The following is a 20,624-nucleotide window of genomic DNA, read 5'->3' as shown; positions in this document are numbered from 1 at the left end:
AAATTAAGATCTAAAGGGTCTCTAGGATCAAAATGACCTCTAATTATATCGTGTGGTCTACATTTGGTGAAACTATGTACTGAACTGTTATAAGCTAGGATTGCATAAGGTATTTGATTTATTGCAGGCTCATCTTTATTTTTCAGGTGAAGGATACGAAGGTGCTCTAGTAAGGAGGAATGGAATCTTTCAATAATTCCGTTGTCATTAGGCGAATGAGCTAGTGTTCTATGATGATTAATTTTATGTAGCCTAACAAATTCTGCAAAGAGTTGATTAGTGAACTCAGTCCCGTTATCTGTCACAATAGTCAAAGGTAGTCCATGATGAGTGCTGAAATTTAATAGACCTTGGATGATACTTATAGCTGTACCATCTCGTAAGTGGTATGCTTGGCCGTATTTTGAGAAGGAATCTACAAAGGTAAGGTATTTTTCAGCTTGCGCTGTGAATAGGTCCATATGAACTATCTCAAAGGGCTTTGTTGCAGGTGGTACTATGTTAAACTGTGGTCTAATTGGGTTTCTATCATATTTAGTCTGTCCGCAAATTGTACATTCATTTATGTATTTAGTAATTTCTTCCCTCATTTTAGGCCAGTAATAACGACGTGACAAGGCTAAATAACATTCATTGATGCCTCTATGGTTAGTTTTTCCTTCATGATAGTGTTTAATTATTTCTTGCTGCCGTAAGTACTCCTTAACATCTTCTAGCTCGGTTTTTACTAAAACCAGATGCATAGAATTACATTTAAAGTTATTTTGTAAAATTGGAATTAACGAATACATACCTAATGGTGGAGTTATTTTAATGGCAGTCTTTATTTTAGGATTGATGAATTCTTTTACTGCATTTATAACGTCTTGTTCTAATGAAGATTCTGAAACTTGTATATGTGTACGTGTGTGAGTATCAAAAGGTTTAGTTACATGCGGTCTTCTTTTAATGTCACCTACTATAGTCAAGCAAACCTGTCTATGGAATTTGTTCAGAGGTTCATCTGTGATGGGTATTTCAAGAATAGGATTTTCAGCGGATGTATGTGCTGTTGCAGTAGTAGATCCTGGTGGTTCAGGTCTTACAGACACATCTATACCACATTCTTTGAGAAGTGATTCTATTTCCTCATTATTAATTTGTACACGGGATAAAGCGTCAGCGTTAGTATTAAACTTTCCTTTTTTATAAATCACAGTATAGTCAAATTCACTCAATTTTAGTCGCCATCGTGTCAGTCTCGAGTTCGGTTCCTTCAAATTCATAATCCACTGGAGTGGTTTATGGTCAGTTATAATTTTGAATTTCCTACCAAACAAATAGGGTCTAAAATACTTAGTTGCCCATACTATTGCCAAAAGTTCTTTCTCAATTGTACTGTAATTTGATTCACTATCACTTAATGTTCTAGAAGCATAGCAGATCGGTTTGTCATAGCCTACTGTGCCTTGTGAGAGTACTGCTCCTAAAGCTACGTTGGAGGCGTCTGTTGTCAGAATGAACTCTTTATTGAAGTCAGGATATTGTAGTATAGGATCGTTAGTTAATAAGGATTTGCATTTCTCAAAACATTTTATATATTCAGAATCTAAAGTTATTTTGTTAGTCTTTTTAAGACATTTTGTCATTGGTTTCGTCAGTCGTGCAAAATCAGGTATGAATTTCCTATAATAACCTAATAGTCCTAAAAATTGTTTAATTTCTTTTGTTGTTTTAGGTAAAGGATACTTTTCTATGGCTCTAATTTTATCAGGATTCGGTTTAATACCTTCATTACTGATAATATGACCAAGGTAAGCTGTTTCAAGTTTCAAAAATTCAGATTTGTCCATCTGGATCTTGAAATTGGAGTCTCTCAATCTATCAAATACTTTTTCTAAATTAATTATGTGTTCTTGCAAAGATGTACTAAAGACTATGATGTCATCAAGATACACTAGACATATCTCATTTTGTAAACCCTTAAGGATGTTATCCATTACACGCTGAAATGTCGAAGGTGAATTCTTAAGTCCCATTGGCATACGTAGAAATTCAAAATGACCGTGTTCTACGTTAAATGCGGTCTTCGATATGTCTTCGGGATTCATTTCGACTTGGTAAAAGCCAGATGCAAGGTCAAGAGTCGTGAAATACTGACATCTACCTAATTTATCTAAAACGTCCGTGATATTTGGTATTGGGTATTTATCGTCAATAGTCTTGTCATTTAACTTTCTAAAGTCCACTACAAGTCGCCATTTCTGTCTACCAGAAGCATCAGCTTTCTTTGGGACTACCCAAATGGGTGAGCTCCAAGCAGAGTCAGAGGGTCGTATGATACCTTGTTCAAGCATTTTACCTATCTGTTCCCTAACTTCTTGACGGTGTACAAAAGGATATCGATAACTTTTGGTGTATACTGGGGTTTCGTCATAAGTCCTAATGCTATGTTTGATTTTATTAGTGAAAGTTAGTGGTTCACCTTCAATGTAAAATATGTCAGCGTAGCGCTTGCAAAGAGTTTCTAAATTTACTCGTTCTTCGCTATTCAAATGGTCAGTTCTAAGTCTGTCTAAAACTTGGTTTACTCTGTCTGAGTCTGGTTCACTGTAAGAACTTTCAAAGTTAAATAAGTCGAGTTGTAATGGTCTGTCAATTGGAATAACTGTGTCTTCGTCCGTCATGTTTTCGACTTCTACTATACCAGTCTGATCAGTCACATTAGTAATACATTCATGGATAATACAATTACTTATTAATTGTTCTGGTATAAATACGTCACCATCGTCATTATGTATCGGAATACCAACTAAACGAGATGATTTTGCTGGTATTATTTGATCTTTGTATTTCTTACATTGATAACGTAGTAAAGGAATTTTTGCATTCTCAGTAATTAATACATCATCTCTGAAATCAATTCTACAATTTTCTAACAAATCTAACCCTATTAAACCATCAAAATAATTATGAAATTTATAGATAAATAGTTTAATATTTTTACAATCATTAAATTCAGAAAAACTAGGAATAGATATTGAATGTTCATGAATGCTTGTTACTCTAGAATTAGTTACTTCAAAAGGATCATAAGTTTTCGGAATATTATGAAAATACTTATCCACTGCTTCAGGGCTTATAAATGATTGATTTGCTCCTGTATCAATAAGAAATTTTAATGGTGGATTATTAATTTTAATGTAAGGTAATTCTTTTTTTGACTGTATATTTAACTCTATTCTGGTGCGGATTTTTGTTGGCTCTGTTGAAAATCCTGACCTTTTTTACCATTGGAATGTTTCGGTTGAATATCTCTACTGGTTTTACTAGTACTAGGTATGTCATAGCGAACATCCTCTACTGGTGGTAAGTCTCGAAGTTCATAGTACTCATTATAGTCATAGTCACAATTAACGTATTGGTCATTATAGTCATTATAGTCATAATCAGTGTTACAATAATTATAGTCAACATAATTATTATCGTATTCATAGTCATCATAATCATAAAATTCATTAAAATTAATTTCTCTGGACTTAAAGTAATTCGATGGAGGAGGATTGCCAAATTTCTGCCAATCATGACCAGGAATTTTAGGTGGTAATGGTTTTGTCACAAAATGACTCACCCCACTCATAGGCTTAGGGCCAGAACTATTTTGTGAAGGATATCTGTAAGGTATCCTAAAACCACTGTTATGGCTAGGCAACGGTGCTCGGAAAATTTGCTGAGTACGTGTTGGATGCATAGGCATGCGCTGATGATTATTAAATTGAGGATTAAAATTAGGTTTTTGCCAACCTGGTACTGGTAAAAATTTAGAAGGATTAAAATTATTATTTATAGGAGGAAATCTAGGCTGTGTAAGTTGTTGGTGTGAGTTGTGTGGTGTCAATGATGATGATGGTTTTCTTAGATCTGTTGCTAAATTATTTCGCTGTTGCAAATACATGACATTAAGTTCATCTTGAACAAATTCCAAAGCCTTCTCAACTGTTTCAGGTCTCATACATCTTATACGGGACCCGAGAGGATCTTTTAAACCTCTTACAAATGCTTGTAAAGTTAACTTACGATATAAAACTCTTTTAGCTTCTATAGTTGTCTCTAATGTCTCGTGTAACGATACATAAGACATTATAGTGCTAAAAAGATTTTGGCATTTGTCATAAAATTCCTGCGGAGTCTCGCTAGATTGTGTCGCTAATGCTAAGTCATTGTAAAGAGCGGTCTCATCCCTTTGGTCAGAAAAATTATTAATTAATGTATTCCTAATTCCTAACCAATTTTCAGGAATTCCGTTTGAGTTTATTGTACGAGCTGCTGGACCAGTAATTTTGTTTAAGATGCCATTGATAACACATAAATTCGATAATTCATATCCTAACTCATCTTTCACGCATTGAATTACGATCTGATCACAAATTCTAATAAATCTAGGAAGAATATGTGGGTTCCCATCAAATTCAGGAACTGGGCGAAGGGCCTTATACACTGTATCAGGATCCATTTTATATTCTAAATTACTTAAATTTAACTTTAAACTTTGAGGGCAATTCAAGCTCTCAGGAAAATTATTTAAACCTACTGAAGGGCGATTCGAGCCTTCACTTAATTGACGATTCAAGTCTTCACTTAATTGACGATTCAAGTCTACTAAACTACCCCTACGAATTTTATGCCTGGAGGACACAGGACTATTTTTCATAGGATGGAAAATTGTGACGAGGAGAAAGCAACACTGATGGAAAAATGATTCAATGTACTCACATAACTCGTCGACTTCCCTGGTTTTCTTTGAGTTGCACTGAAGTTTGAGTACGCCCCGGCTGCTTCTTAGAGATCTTTGATGCTTCGGTGAACGCTTGAGAGCGACAGCTAGAACGACCGCGCGCGGTGTCGAATCTAGACCCCGGATATCTTCTTTATAACGATCGTAGTAGCCCCGAAACTATCCTACCGACTGCGCCAATTACGAATTCGACAGCCCGGACTCCCAAAAAAAACCAATAATTATATAACTACTTTATTAATTAACTTATAATTAGTTTACAAAAACTACATCCGTTATCGATGCTAGATACGAATATAATGCTAACATATTTTATTGAATTATAATTAATAAAATGCGGTGAATGTTGAAACAGCAGAATGATTCCTCGAAGCCGGCACATTGATCATACACGTGCCGCGACGTCAGCGATCTTCTTTAGGGTACCGTATGTAATTAATGTGTAAACAAAAAGTAATTGTCAATTGTCTCCGGGCCCCGTTGCGCATAGGCGGGTGTTAATCAATAAATAACGGACATGTAATTACACGTTTAATTTAATCCTGGCCCACAAGGAATCTAAGAGGAAAAAGTTGAGAGACAACCACTGGGACGGATTAAAAAGGAAGAATGTCACCAGAAGTGGACAGTGGTAAACAAATCCGTGATTGGAAGTATGAAAAGGTAATGGAATTTTTGATCCCATATATGCAGAATAGAGACGGGACTGGAAATTATACCTCACGAATAAATACAAATGAACAGGAAACAAATTCATTGGAAAATAATGTAACCGATGAGTTGTCAAAACATCATCAAGCTTTCGATCTTAAATTATCGTGATTTATGTGTCTTTTTTTAATGTATCATCTTTTAAGTTTAGTTTTTGTCTTAATAACTGTGTATAACATGTATTTTTGCACTACTTGCCTATCTTATGTAATTTAATACATTTTTTTCTTTACTCACAGTGGTTGCCTGGAAGAGTTCGCTCGAAAGCGATAAGGCCGCCAGTTGCCCTCCTTTTGGTTTAATTATGTTCCATTTTTATTTACTGTAGTGTAACGAAGTGTTAATAAATAAATAAAACAAGCTCTCCAGAAGATCGTCCATATGTACAACATTCGCCGTCACCGACATTGATGTCACTCGCCATGTCCATGCCAGACACTTGAGCATCTCATCCTTGGCATGAAGAAATACACCAAGAAAATTGGATGAACTAAGTAATTAACTTTTACAGCACCATGCAAACCGTGAAAGAATACGCCAAGAAAAACTAGAAATACAATCATTGATAGAGAAAAATAATACTCTTGAGGAAGTGGATAGTTTTTTTCTGTCGAAATCAAAAAGTGTAAAATAACATTCTACACTTCACTATATGCAGCTTCAGGCTAAACGTAAAATGTTCAATGTTCCTCTAGAATTGGACCTACAAAACTTATAGTATAACACAAATGAAAATAATTGGTATTCTCCTGGTTACACTTCAGCACCGGGTCCAAGTTCGATACCGGGTCCTAGCTCAACACAGGCACCGGGACCTAGGTCAACATAGGCAGCGGGTCCTAATACATCACAGACACCGGCTCCAAGTTCGACACAGGCATCTGATCCAAGCTTGGAAGATACGCAAGTGAAGCCACCCAAGTTAGGATCGGTGTCAGTCACAAAGTCACAACAATATCGGGTCCGCATATTGAAGTGTAAAACGTTCGACATCTGTGTTAAACAAAAAACCTTACTTCGTAGTCTTTTTCTGTAAGATAATTAGTTGCCAAACATTGAATAAGTGCTAATTAGTGAACAACAGCGTAATCATATTGTATTTCTACAGAGTTCGTGAGTAAATGGAAATTTTGTAACTTTGGTGATTGTCAGTAAAACAGTAATTCAAAACAATTAGCCACAACTCGTAACAAACGTTTCTTGAACATTTCCTAAGTGTTATTGAAAACGAATTAAGGATTTAGTGGTGACATCTATTTGACATTTTTGAATTGTTGGGTACACGTATATGGGTACAATTATTTTTAAAGTTATACTGCATATTAATGTATTGTAAAATTGCACAATTGAATGTTATTAAATCTAAATTGGGGGTAGTGCGTGTAGCAACCGTCAACACAAGCTCCGTCTTACAGATGTTATTATAAATATAATCAGTGAATAATATAGTGCAAATTTATGTTTGAAAAACGTAAATCGATACAAACTAACGACCTACAAAATGTTTAGTGCATAAACTTCGAACAAATAGTTAAAAAACAACATTTTCTGGAACGTAATGAGTGAGTGACTCAGCCACGGACCAACCTGCTAATATTAACTTTTCTATAATTTGTGAAGTCGGAAGTGTAAAAAAAAGAGACTAAAGTGAGGTATATTTATTGTGGAACGTTGATTAACATATTTTGCTGTGAAAGTGTATACGTGACTGATAGCATATTTCAATTTATTAGGCATCACGCCAAAAGTCACTTGCAAAACTAAATATATAGAAGAAATTCAACTAATAGCGCATACTTCTAGTTGGCCGCTTCCGAAAGTCGATGACGCTCAATCAACGGAACATAGATCAAATCAAGGAACAACATACTCATATTGTGTCGAATTTGTTTTTTATTTTTTATATTCTACTTTCGATTCGGAGTAAAAGAACAGATAGAATGGAAGAAATAAAGAGTATATTGCAATCAATGCAAGAGGCAATCAACCAACAAAATCTCGATATGCAGGATATGAAGGAAGATATTAAAGAGACAATTAATCGAAGCATAAATGAAAAGTTTAGAGAGTTGGAAAACCAAAACAAAATCTTAGAAGAAAAACTTGAAATGCAAACAAGTAAAATAAACCAACTAGAGCGAAACTCGCGACGAAAAAACCTGCTTATTTTTGGCGTCGAGTAAGAAGAAAACAGCTACTGGGACCTAGAAAAAAGCGTTGTGGGAATAATCGATAAATGTTTGAACATTAAATGCGACAAAAACAGCATCGAATACATAAGAAGACTAGGAAAAAAGGGGGAGAAGACGAGACCCATAGTTAACACACTAGCAACGATGGGATTAAAAATAAAAATACTTAAACAAAACAAAAAATTTGAATCAACACCGTATTATGTTAAAGAAGATTTTTCTCTAGAAATTTTAAATAAATGCAAGGAGTTGCATATAGTAGTCAACACAGAACGAGAAAAAGGAAGACTAGTGATTCTAAAATATGATAAAATTATTTTCTTAAAGAATCAAAACAATGACGCTGAAAGGTCAAGACCAGGGAAAAAGAAGAGAAACCAGTCATCGTCACCAGAGACGTAAGAAGACAACCGCGACACAAATAAAATTAGAAAAGCAGGGAAAAAATTAAATAAAAACAACCACATTGATAACTACTTGACAAAAACAACAAATTCAAAACGTCTCGCTCTAGAAGCTACAGCATCTCTAAAAATCACAGAATAACAATTACAAGCGCCCCCTCCACCTCTCCCAACACGGCTAGTCACCGCGGGAGAAAAAGACTACAACCCTTCAACTTGCCAAAAACTATACTATGCGAGCAAACACGCGCGACGCGTAAACGCGAACGTCGTTGTCGTCGTTGTCGTTGCGTAAAGACTCGACGCGCACCCGTGCCGCGGGAGACACGGTGCGGCGGGGAGAATTTATTTGTGCGACAAAAGTATCGTATAGACGTGGCTTAACACGGCCAATACGGATGACGAGTCGTAATCGAACATATATTCGAACGGATCGTTCGGCCGCTCGGCGGCCTCGCGAAACCGTCAATTGCACGCGCGACAGAGATGCGGCGCTACGACCGGAGTCGCAGCGATCGCCGCTCGTCACGCGAACAGTGTGGCTTTTTGTTTTTATGCAGCCGGCCCTCAGACAGGAGTGGTCCTGGATATTTCTCCACGGACCGCAATGTGCGTTCGAAATGTCGATGTTCAAATGTGTCCTGCAGTTTACACTATGACGCGCAGTTAACTGCGTTCTTCATCGACCCGCGAGCCAAGTGATCCACCGTTCAGGGTAATCGTTTTGTTTTTGTGTGTTTTTGTATGAGAAAATATAAAAGGTGCGAAAAAATTAAAAAAAAAATTGAAAATAATACTTATCATTAACGTGTACGACAAATGAAAAGAAAATCTCTTTTATTTGCGTGGTGTACACAAAAATTAAAATATTATTTCAAAGTATCAATAGGCGAGAGCGAACGCTAATCAAAGCGTGTCGCAACGCACACGTCGCGAATCGACGAGAGAGAGTCAACCGTCTCGGATTCGATTTTGATTCGTATCATTCACGTGTTTTTGTATTTTTTCTTTTTTTGCGTCTTTGACAACAACAAAACAAAAAGAAAAAACCAACGTTAATGATCCTTCCGCAGGTTCCCCTACGGAAACCTTGTTACGACTTTTACTTCCTCTAAATGATCAAGTTTGGTCAACTTCCCAGCAACGCCGACGGCCGTGAGGCCACCGCGTGTCGGTCCGAAGACCTCACTAAATCATTCAATCGGTAGTAGCGACGGGCGGTGTGTACAAAGGGCAGGGACGTAATCAACGCGAGCTTATGACTCGCGCTTACTAGGAATTCCTCGTTTATGGGGGATAATTGCAAACCCCAATCCCCAGCACGAAGGAGTTTCAACGGGTTGCCCGGGCCTCTAGGCCAGGGAGAACATGTTGATTCCTTCAGTGTAGCGCGCGTGCGGCCCAGGACATCTAAGGGCATCACAGACCTGTTATTGCTCAATCTCGTGCGGCTCTAAGCCGCCGGTCCCTCTAAGAAGAATTTTAATACGTCGCCAGTGAGTTGCGCTCCCCGAGAGTCGCGCACACCTTGAATGACGACGCCTATTTAGCAGGCTAGAGTCTCGTTCGTTACCGGAATTAACCAGACAAATCGCTCCACCAACTAAGAACGGCCATGCACCACCACCCACCGAATCAAGAAAGAGCTGTTAATCTGTCAATCCTTCCGGTGTCCGGGCCTGGTGAGATTTCCCGTGTTGAGTCAAATTAAGCCGCAGGCTCCACTCCTGGTGGTGCCCTTCCGTCAATTCCTTTAAGTTTCAGCTTTGCAACCATACTCCCCCCGGAGTCCAAAATCTTTGGTTTCCCGGAAGCTGCCCGCCGAGCCATTGTAGTAACGTCGGCGGATCGCTAGATGACATATTTACGGTTAGAACTAGGGCGGTATCTAATCGCCTTCGAACCTCTAACTTTCGTTCTTGATTGATGAAAACACCTTTGGCACGTGTCGAATACGCTCGGCGCCCTGCGTTGAGGTGTGCCTAGAAGCGTATTCTTTTAACATCACAGATAACACCGGGGGAGATGGTTCCAAATCTTGGTCGATTGGTAACGTCACCATCCGGTCTGCGAACGCGGTGCTATAATATAATTTTATAATATATTATATAAAATATGAGGAGTATGTATATTCTTTGTTGTTTTGTGTTGACAAGAGAGATATAAAATGTACTATACACCACACACACAGAGCTGGGAAGATCTCGGCGGTCTCGCATTCGAAAATCGAATTTGATATAATTTCCTCCTAAATCCATACCCATCCATGCGCGAATATATGTATATAATATTCTCCCTTCGCACAAACACAAAAACAAGAACACATTCTCGTCGTTCGTCTAATATAACAAGCGTCGATCGAACATCAGACGAACGACGCGCGGCAACGAGAACGAGTTGACGCTGTGCGTGCGACTGTTTCACTCCACATCTATACCGAGAGCAATAGTCCGCGTCGGCATTGGAGCGGACGTCGAATGTTTCTCGTAGAGCGAGCGAGAGACGATTTTTCATTTTATTATGTGTATTGGCGTGCAGTAGTACTAGTACTACTACTGCACGCCAATACATAGTACTGGTAGTAGTAGTAAAAAAATATTATTATTTATTTTATTTTCTTTTTTTTCATAGATATTTGTATTGATAGATATGTTTCTCGTAGAAGCTCGCAGCACACGCTCAGAGAAATGGCAATGTGGTTTATTTGAAAAAAAATTATTAATAATATGTATGTATAATTTATTAATATTATGTATGTATAATTTATTAATATTATGTATGTATAATTTATTAATATTATGTATGTATAATTTATTAATATTATGTATGTATAATTTATTAATATTATGTATGTACAATTTATTAATAGTATGTATGTATAATTTATTAATAGTATGTATGTATAATTTATTAATAATATGTATGTATAATTTATTAATAACATTTTATGATAATATATCGAGTGCTGACCTGTCCACTATGTCCACGTCTTTTCCCGACGGCGCGAAAGCGGCGGCAAGGCGTACCCTTGAGTGGTACGGTGAATCGACCGCCACATCATCGTCCGGGTACATGACCGCCAAAACTCCAGACATCGCTTCCTCTATGTTCGTAGCAAATCCCTGCGATAGCTTCATACCGTTTACTACTCCCAAGGCACACGCCCGCTAGCGAGCCGGTACGCCATTCCCCAGGGATCTTCATTCCTAGAGTCGGAAATTCTTCTGTAATGCTCGGTTTCAGCATTCCGCGATGCCTTCCGATACCTAGTGCGGGCAAGATGAAAGCGTTTTCGCGCACTCTCTTCGCACAGGCCGCCCGCGCGCCGGGCCTGTTGCCACTCCCGACGTAATTTATAATGCTGCCTGCGGAGGCCGTCCAGTTCACCCGACCACCACTCATAGCCCCCATGCCGTTTAGGCTTCACCACCCCCAAACATTTCTCCGCCGAAGTCACGATAGCGGAAGTAAACGCCGAACAAATAGCCTGAGCAGGAGCGTTAAACGTTATCCTGCCCACGCGCAGCGTTAAGTCCGAGCGGAACCGTTCCCAATCCACCCCGCGGTCACGAAACCTTATCGGCTCCGTGCCCTGTTCGCTGCTACGCGCCTGATGCAGTTGTCCCGAGGAACTAGCTGACCCGAGATGGATCACAAACGTAATCAGGCGGTGGTCACTCGTGCTGAGATCGGCGTGCACGGTCCATCCGTCGATCCGAACTCCTCTCGTTCCCAGAGTCGCGTCAATGTTGGGAGCTCCCATTCGGTGAACTAAAGGTGTCCGGTTGGCCTTGGACGTTGTGGACCAGGAGACCCCACGACAGCACGAAACTCTCCATAGCCGTCCTACGCTGCTCTGCCAGTCTGCCTCTTCCTTCGCACTGGTCCTCGCGACTGTACCACAGCTGAGAGTGGGTGTTTGTATCGACACGTATGACCACGCATTTTCCTCGAAGTGTTTCCAGCACTCGTTCCAAGTGCTCCAAGTGTGGGGCTATCTCATCCCTGTACTGGAAGACCGCCGACACCACGTACACGGTGTTTTCCCCTCCTCCGAGCTGTGCCACCAAACAGTGAGACGTGCACAAGTTGTGGAGTACGAGCACTGCCAGATCGTCTCTCAGCACGACGATTTCCGCCATTGGGGCCACATCGTGCTGGTACAGGCCCGGCAGCCTAGCTGCCGGGTATTGTTCTTGTACCAGACAGACGCTGAGGTTCAGATTCTTCGCGAGAGCCGGCTGCTCCTTGGTGGCCATCGCCGACCCTTGCAGGTTTATTTGTCCGACCGAGATGTCCGTCTTGTCTCCTCGTGAACCGCTTATCGACCTATAATCCATAATTGGTTCTTTCTAACGATCGCTTTTCCGCCGCTTGTCTCGCCGAGCATTGGACCGAAGCGGTTCGGTGATCCTCCGACGGCTTCCCTACTTTTTTGCAAGTGGCGCACCTCCGGAAGGTGTTTTTGCACGCTTTATGCGTGTAGCCATCCTCGCCACAGTTCCCGCAGGTGTCCACCGTTGCCCTGCAGAAGCGTGCCGCGTGCCCGTAGCCCTGGCACTTCCCGCAGCAGGTAGCGTCAGCGTAATCGCGCACGACATGACGCTCCCACTCTATATAAACACCAGCTTGTCTCGCCAAGCTGGGCTACACCGCAGCACCACCGTGGTGCACGCTCCTCCTCGCGCGCTCTTCTTGAAGGCCACGTCGACCTCCTCCTTTCTCCACTCCTGTTGACCCGCAAAGTTCTGCATGCGCAACGCCCTCAGGAAAGCGCCCGAGTCGACTCTAGCGCCGTCAACCGCAACGAGAGGGGCCCTCTGTTTCGGAACCTGCACCCGCAAATTGTCCGGTACCGCGCGCCTGATCTTGTCCGCGTCTCCCCTGCTTGCTGCCTGGACAATCACGCCTGCGTTCCCTATCTTGCGCACCTGCGCAATTCCGACGCCCAAGGTCTGGGGGTCCAACGCCTTTTTTAACGCCGCTTTGGTTTGGTCCGCAGTCTTGAGCTCTTCCGATTTCTCCGCCGCTGGGTAGAATACCAGCACCGTTCCCGCTGATGACGGCTTAGGTTTCGGACCTCGCCCCGTATTTAATGCGTTCGCGTAGCTACTGTCCGATACTTTAGGAGTCACGCCTCCTGTCCTCCGCTGCGCGCACTGTGCTCCAGCGCGCATATCTTAAGGCGCTCTTCGCCCAGCTGCGCCGACAAGAGGGCAATAATCCCTGTTAATTTTTGCACCTGTGTGCCTATCTGCGCTATCTCCGACTTATTTCATTGCGATGTCGACGCCGATGTCGCCGCCATAATTGCTTCCCCGGCCGAGTTCGCCTCCGCGACATATCTGGCCACGGTTGTCGGAGCGCTTGTGTCGGGCTCCCTCGATAACTCCGTCGTAGGTCCCGTCTCCGCGCGTGGAGAGGCTGAACCAGGCGTACGCACCTGGCATACCCGCCGCCGCGTAGCCTCCTCCAATTCTAGGGGCGATGTCCCCTTGCGCTTTCGCGCACCATCTGCCCGCGGGCGCGCAGATGTATCGCGCGGCGGGGGGGTCCGCATCAGGGACTTGCGCGGTGCAAACCCTGCCTCTCGCCCCTGCCGCTCTAGCAGTTCGCGCTCCCTTGACGCTATTATGGAAACGCCCGTCAAAGGAGCGTCATTGAGGCGTCATTTTTGTCCATCGCCTATGACCCTATTGCTTATTGTTGTTATTGCAACTTCTATCAGACTCTACCGACTATTCTACCGTCGACTCTACCAGAGTCAGACCGAGACGCCTATATCGTATCTCCCTATCCACACGTACTGGCTGCTCGTCACAGTTCACGTCAGTGAGACAAAAAACGAGATGTAATTTGTCCCGCTTTAACGCACCTATGCTACGTCACCGATCACGCTAGACCGGTGTGAGACGCAATATGCGTTGTGTCCCTCTCTAACACGTACCGGTCGCCCCTACACAACTACGTCACCGAACACGCCACCAAAGCGAGAACAAAGGAATCGATCTTTTTCCCAAGGAGGATTAATCATTATGGATTGAGTCCCCCCTTTGAAACCAATCGCGTAATTGTGCATTGATCTGCTAGGTGGTGATTGCTGTCCCTAGTTCTACTTATCAAACGTCCACTCCCGAGGGAGGTGAGACAGTAGAGACAGCCGGGGCAGACTGACCCCATCTCACTGGACACTGAATGCTCGATCAGCCGACCCGACAGTCGAGACTGTCGTCATACCGTTGTATCGGCCCCAGTTCATGTGAGAGCCCCTCAAAGCAATGGCGGGAGTAACTATGACTCTCTTAAGTGACGCGCCGGTCTGATGCCGGCTCTGCGCCCTCGGGCTGCGGAGCGTGCGTCAGGGCGTGGCCTTTTGTAGGTCATGGGGACTCCAGGCCCCCGCAGATGTCAGATTAGAGCGGAGCCAGTAGACGCTCGGATCAATGGAAGCAAAACACTGTCGGGGCCTGTAACGGGATGAGCGGGTCGGTAACGGCCCGTGACGTCCAACTCCTATCCTCAGCCTGCTCGTGGTACCGCCGCCATTGTCAAATGAGGGGGGGGGGAGGGAGTACTCCGAGATCATATATACACCCATGACTGCTGGAGGGTCGTATAACAGGCTCGTCGGAGGCTCTTACAAATGAATCGAGCCCTAACGCGTTTTCCGCTGGGACCACCACATCAAGCTGCGCTCACCCGCGGCTGGGTGTGGTGGGTTCAGTCAGGCTTGTCCCTGGATTTCCCTTGGATGCGTGGAACGTCTGACACCTTGACGTTAATCCAGGTGTTGACATTGGGCGAAATTCCCAGTGTTACCCCTAATGGAGTTGCAGACCTTCCATCTTTAGGCGAGCACTCAAGTCCGGTAGTTATCCAAGGATTGGGGTATAACGAAAATTACCGGGCGTACCTGGGGCGTAGGATTAGCAGTCCGCGCCTGGGGGTTGAACTATATCGCTGGCAAACCAAAGAGAGATACTTGTAGCGTGAGCCCCGACTTCTCACTGGGGTCGGGGTCGGCGATAAACCCACCGCGGGATGGTCGATCGGGCGAAGCCGCTTCCGACCTGGCGGCGCCTGGTTGCACCTGCCCCGTTTGTGGGAGGGTCTTTCGGACCAGCAGGGGTTTAGGTGTGCACAAACGTGCCGCTCATCCCCTTGGGGCAAATTTGGAGGCCGCTCCAAATGTGGTGAAGCGCAGATGGCGGGAGGAGGAGATCGCTCTCATCATCGGAGGAGATGGCAAGGTCCGAGGCGAGGCTGATTAGAGAGTTGGTTCGGTGTGGGAATGTTGAGCTACTCAATGCCCTGCCAGAGCTTGGAAGAACTCTTGAGGCAATTAAAGGGCAAAGGCGCAAAAATGAATACAAAGGTATGGTGCAAGCATATCTTCAGAACGCCCATAATATTGATGATCCAATCCCAACACCAGTAAGCACAGACCAATTACAAATTTTATCAGAACAGCAACCTCAATCAGTCGAACCCGAGTCCTCAAATGTGGAGCGGTTGAGCACTCCACCATCTCGCGTGGAGGATCCGCTTGAAATAACGGAAAACCCCGATGACGAAGCGTGCGCAACGAATGCTCTCAAGGACTTACTCGAGAGAGTGAGGAAGAGAGAAGCATATCGGGGCCGTTGTAGGAGGGGTAAGTACGAGGAGCGGCAGTACACCGACCGTTCGAACGGCTCGCGACCGCCTAATAGGCGAAAGAGGCGACGATTGGAGTACGCTAGAGTCCAGGAACTCTGGAAGAAAAACCCTAGTCGGGTTGCTGAGGAGGTGATCGACGGCGCATGCAGGAACGTGAAGCACCAGCTGGATCGCTTGCGATCTAGCGGGCAATACGGGGGCAATGCGCCTGACTTCTCTACTCTTTGGCACCCCTTCACCGCATCTGAGGTGAAGCAGGCTAGGGTTGATCTGAAGTCTGCACCGGGTCCCGAGGGCGTAAAGCCTGAGGACTGGCGCAAAGTTCCTGATCAGATGAAGGCGGCTTTATTCAACGCTTGGATGCGTCAGGGCGAAGTCCCCTGTAGGTACCTGGGGGTCGAGTTCGAGGCAACCGGATCGACCACGCTGGAAGGAGGGATCAACGAAGCGCTGAAAAATATCTCGAAAGCTCCGCTCAAACCACAGCAGCGGCTTCAGATACTCAGGGCGCACTTGATACCCAAGTTCCTGCATGGTCTCGTGCTCGGGAATGTGAGAGACAACAGACTCCGCATGCTCGATGTGCAGATTCGGGGAGCAGTTCGCAACTGGTTGAGGCTACCAGGAGATGTGCCGAATGCATACTTCCATGCGGCGGTTAGGGATGGGGGCCTGGCGATCCCTTCTCTGCGGGCGGGTATACCGGATCTCATATCAAGGAGGTTCGGGAAGCTCAGTTCGTCGAATTGGCCAGTGGCCGTGGCCGCCTCCAAATCCGAGAGGATTCTAAACAAACTGCGCTGGAGTAGGAGGCAACTCCTGAAGTACTCGAGAGACGATCTCTTTGGGCCATCACCATCGGTGAGAGCCTACTGGCGTCAGTCCCTTCACGCCTCTGTCGACGGATTCGAACTCCGCGAAGCCGGTCGAACCCCTGCATCCACTAAGTGAGTGATCAGGGAGAGGTGCCACGGGATAAGCGGGCGCGACTTTGTGCAGTTCGTTCATACGCACATCAATTCCTTACCTGCAATTCGAGAGGACGGTTTTCCCATGTGTTTTGCCTTTCTATTTCTTTTTGTTCGAACTCTTTCCTAATCTCGGTCAGGATGCTTTCGTTATTTTTTCTTGTTTTCTGTTTCCATTCTCTCTATTTGCTTGCTTAGCCTGTCGTTTGCTTCCAATTTTGTGTCGTTTTTCTGTTTTGGTGTTTGTTTATCTGGGTTTTTTATTAACTCCTGTTCGGCCTCCTTAACTATTTGGTACAGCCGTTTTACCGCTGAATGTACCCCTGTTTTATATCCGTCTTTATATTTCTGGACTCTGCCAGGTGCGCCATTGCCTTAAGGTAGAAATTTTTGGCTTCTTTTTTCCTGGTTTGTGCGAGAGCAGGAGACTTTCCTCCTCCACCCGCACCCACCAGGGGAGCCTCTTTTACCACCTTTGGGGTTTGGCTGCAGGCCTCCTCCCATTTGTCTATGCTGCGCCTAATGCCAGGCGCCGATGTCTGGCTTTTGGGTGGTGTGCGGAGACCCAGCATTTTGCCTACTAGGTGTAGATAAGCCTAGGGTCTACTCCCAATAGGGCAGTAGCCGTGTTAATAAATTATAAGCTTTTTATATACAATAATTAAATATTCAATAACTTATCCTAGGGTCGACTCCCAATAGAGCAGTAGCCTTGTCAATAAATAAACAATTTTTAAATATACAATTATTAAAATATTCAATAAAACTTATCCTAAGGTCTACTCCCAAAAGGTAAAGTAGCCGAGTCAGTAAATAAATTAAATCCAATAATTACAATTCAGTAAATAGTATTAGTCAATATCAAGATTCCAATTTTTTACACTAATTATTATTTACTTAAGATTAAGGTCTGTCCCCAATAGGGTGACAGCCCGTCGACAAACGACAGTATCGACAAAATCCGTCCTGAAGAAATAGATGATATAATTTCTGCAGAAATTCCCGATCAGTCTACTGATCAATTGCTGTTTGATATTGTTAAAAAAAATTCCCTACAAATTTCACTAACGATACAATCACAAATGTTGACGGATATCCAATATATCGTCGAAGGAATCCAGATAATGGCGGACAATCATTTATTAAAAACATCAGCAACACAGACATTGATATTGACAATCGTTGGGTCGTGCCATATTCGCCCCTGCTGAGCAAAACATACAATGCTCATATTAATGTTGAGTTCAGCAGTCCTGTGACGAGCATCAAATACATTTGCAAGTATGTTCATAAAGGCAGTGACATGGCGGTGTTTAGAGTGGAAAATACCAATGTGAATGCTCCTCCAGTAAATAAAAACGATGAAATAACGCTCTACCAAATAGGTCGGTACATCAGCTCCAATGAAGCTGTTTGGCGTATCTTTGGTTTTCCAATTCATGAACGGGATCCAGCAGTTGTTCAGTTAGCCATCATGTTCATCTTGAAAACGGTCAGCGGGTATATTTCACGAACGAGACAGCGACTGATCGTGCTATAATTCCACCAAAAACTACACTCACTGAATTTTTTGAATTGTGTAATCGTGCGGATGATGTTGGTGCCCTTGCACGTACTTTATTCACAAGTACCACGCTATTTCACATGGGCTCAAACAAAACAATGGATACCCCGCAAGCAAGGCTCACCAGTTGATGCATGCCCCAATTTATTCAAATCAAACGCCCAAATACTCGCCGTATTTACAGTGAATCCAAGACAGACTGAGTGGTTTTATCTTCGAATATTGTTGGTTAATGTTACTGGCCCATTGTCATTTCAAGATATACGAAAAGTGAATGGGCAACAGTATACAACGTATAAAGATGCATGCCTTGCACTCGGCTTGCTAGAAGATGACAATCAGTGGGAATGTATGCTTGCTGAAGCAGCATTTAACTGTACAGCAATACAAATTCGTCTACTATTCGCTATAGTGTTGACTACATGTTTTCCAGCCCGAGCAGAGATATTGTGGGATAATTCAGTGACTGATGATATATTGCATCAACATCGTACACAGTGTAACGATCTAGCGACAACATTCAGCGACGATATGTACAATGAAGCATTGATTGCTATTGAGGATCTTTGCATTATCATTGCCAACTTACCACTCAGTCATTTCGGTATGAATTCGCCAAATCGAGGTGCAACTGATTTAATGAACACTGAAATAAATCGTGAAATGCAGTAAAACACTGTAGAAACGGCGGCGATTGTTACTCGCAATGTCCCACTAATGAATGAGGAACAAAGAACCATTTACGACCGCATTATGATCGCAGTTTCAGCAGGACAACGTTGGTTGTTCTTTTTAGATACACCAGGTGGAACTGGCAAGACATTCCTTATTTCGCTAATTCTCGCCAAAATACGATATAATAATGGCATCGCATTGGCCGTTGCATCATCGGGCATTACGGCAACTTTATTGGATGGAGGCAGAACAGCTTATTCAGTATTTAAGCTACCACTAAATATTCAAAAGTAACCCTGACGCAGTGTGCAAACCTAAAAAAACAATCGTCCACAGTGCTGAAACAGTGTAAAATTATCATCTGGGATGAATGTACCATGGCACACAAACATTCGCTTGAGGCGTTGAACAGGACATTGAAAGATATTAAAAACAACGACAAACTATTTGGTAGCACTCTGTTAGTCCTTTCAGGTGACTTCAGATAAACACTTCCCGTCATTCCACGTTCAACATACGCTGATGAAATCAACGCCTGCTTAAAATCATCGACATTGTGGCGTAATGTTGAAATAGTACAGCTGAAAGTAAATATGCTCAAATGTAAGTTCAAATGCTTCAAGATCCATCCGCTGAAACATTCTCAAAACAACTCTTAGATATCGGCGATGGAAAAGTCACTATAGCTGAAACTGGATACATAAAATTAGCGAATGATTTCTGCACAATCATTGATTCGCAAGATGCTCTCATTTAACAAGTATTTCCCGATGTACACACGAATTACATGAATCTCGAGTAGCTTGCAGAAAGAGCAATGTTAGCTGCAAAAATGTGGGCGTTTTAAACATTTTAAATCTGAAGATACAACAGTTATTGCCAGGGGACTTCGACTAGATATATCAAATCTATTGATACAGTTTGCGATGACACTGAAGCTGTAAATTTTCCAACAGAGTTTTTGAACTCACTGGATTTGCCAGGCATGCCACCACATAACTTACAATTGAAGGTTGGATCTCCAATTATTGGAACCCGCCACGGCTATGCAACGGTACGCGATTAGTCATTAAAAAATTAATGAAAAACGTTATCGAAGGCACCATTTTAAATGGCAAGTTTCGAGGTGAAAATATATTGATACCACGAATACCTATTATACCCACAGATGTGCCAATTCAATTTCAGATTAGATTGGCATTTGCATTGACTATTAATAAATCCCAAGGCCAAACCATGTCTGTTTGTGGTTTAGATTTGAGCACACCATGTTTTTCACACGGACAATTATACGTTGCATGCTCTCGAGTGGGTAAACAATCAAGTTTGTTTGTATCAGCTAAAGACGGGCTTACAAAAAATATTGTTCACGCTGCAGCATTAATATTATGTAATTAATTAATTATATAAATAATTATTAATTTTAATAAATTAAAACAATTGATGTTTAGTGTTTTGTTATTTTTAAACAACATTTCCTCATCGTTCACAGCGCTCCAGGCCTTTTTCACTAATATTCCACATCCTTATAAACTTCCAAAAAGTTAGTATTTTTATTGTACACTAGAAATTCTCTAGAAATTATTCACATGGCAAAACAACGTTTACCGGTTCAGCTAGTAAATAAATAAAAGTTACAAGAGTTCTTTTTAAAAGAAACAATAAGGATCTTATTCT

The 20,624-nt window shown here is 42.8% G+C and overlaps 1 non-coding gene across 1 annotated transcript; it reads right to left on the bottom strand.

Annotated features, from left to right (window-relative positions):
• Nucleotides 1-8,642: 8,642 nt before the first annotated feature.
• On the bottom strand, nucleotides 8,643-8,799 carry LOC123718248. The gene has a single exon (XR_006754950.1). It is a non-coding gene; the product is annotated as a 5.8S ribosomal RNA (ribosomal RNA).
• Between the last annotated feature and the right edge of the window lie 11,825 nt (nucleotides 8,800-20,624).

This window comes from Pieris brassicae, chromosome 14 (genome assembly GCF_905147105.1).
Source record: "Pieris brassicae chromosome 14, ilPieBrab1.1, whole genome shotgun sequence".
Taxonomy (NCBI): domain Eukaryota; kingdom Metazoa; phylum Arthropoda; class Insecta; order Lepidoptera; family Pieridae; genus Pieris; species Pieris brassicae.
This window is presented reverse-complemented; position numbering and strand designations above follow the sequence as displayed.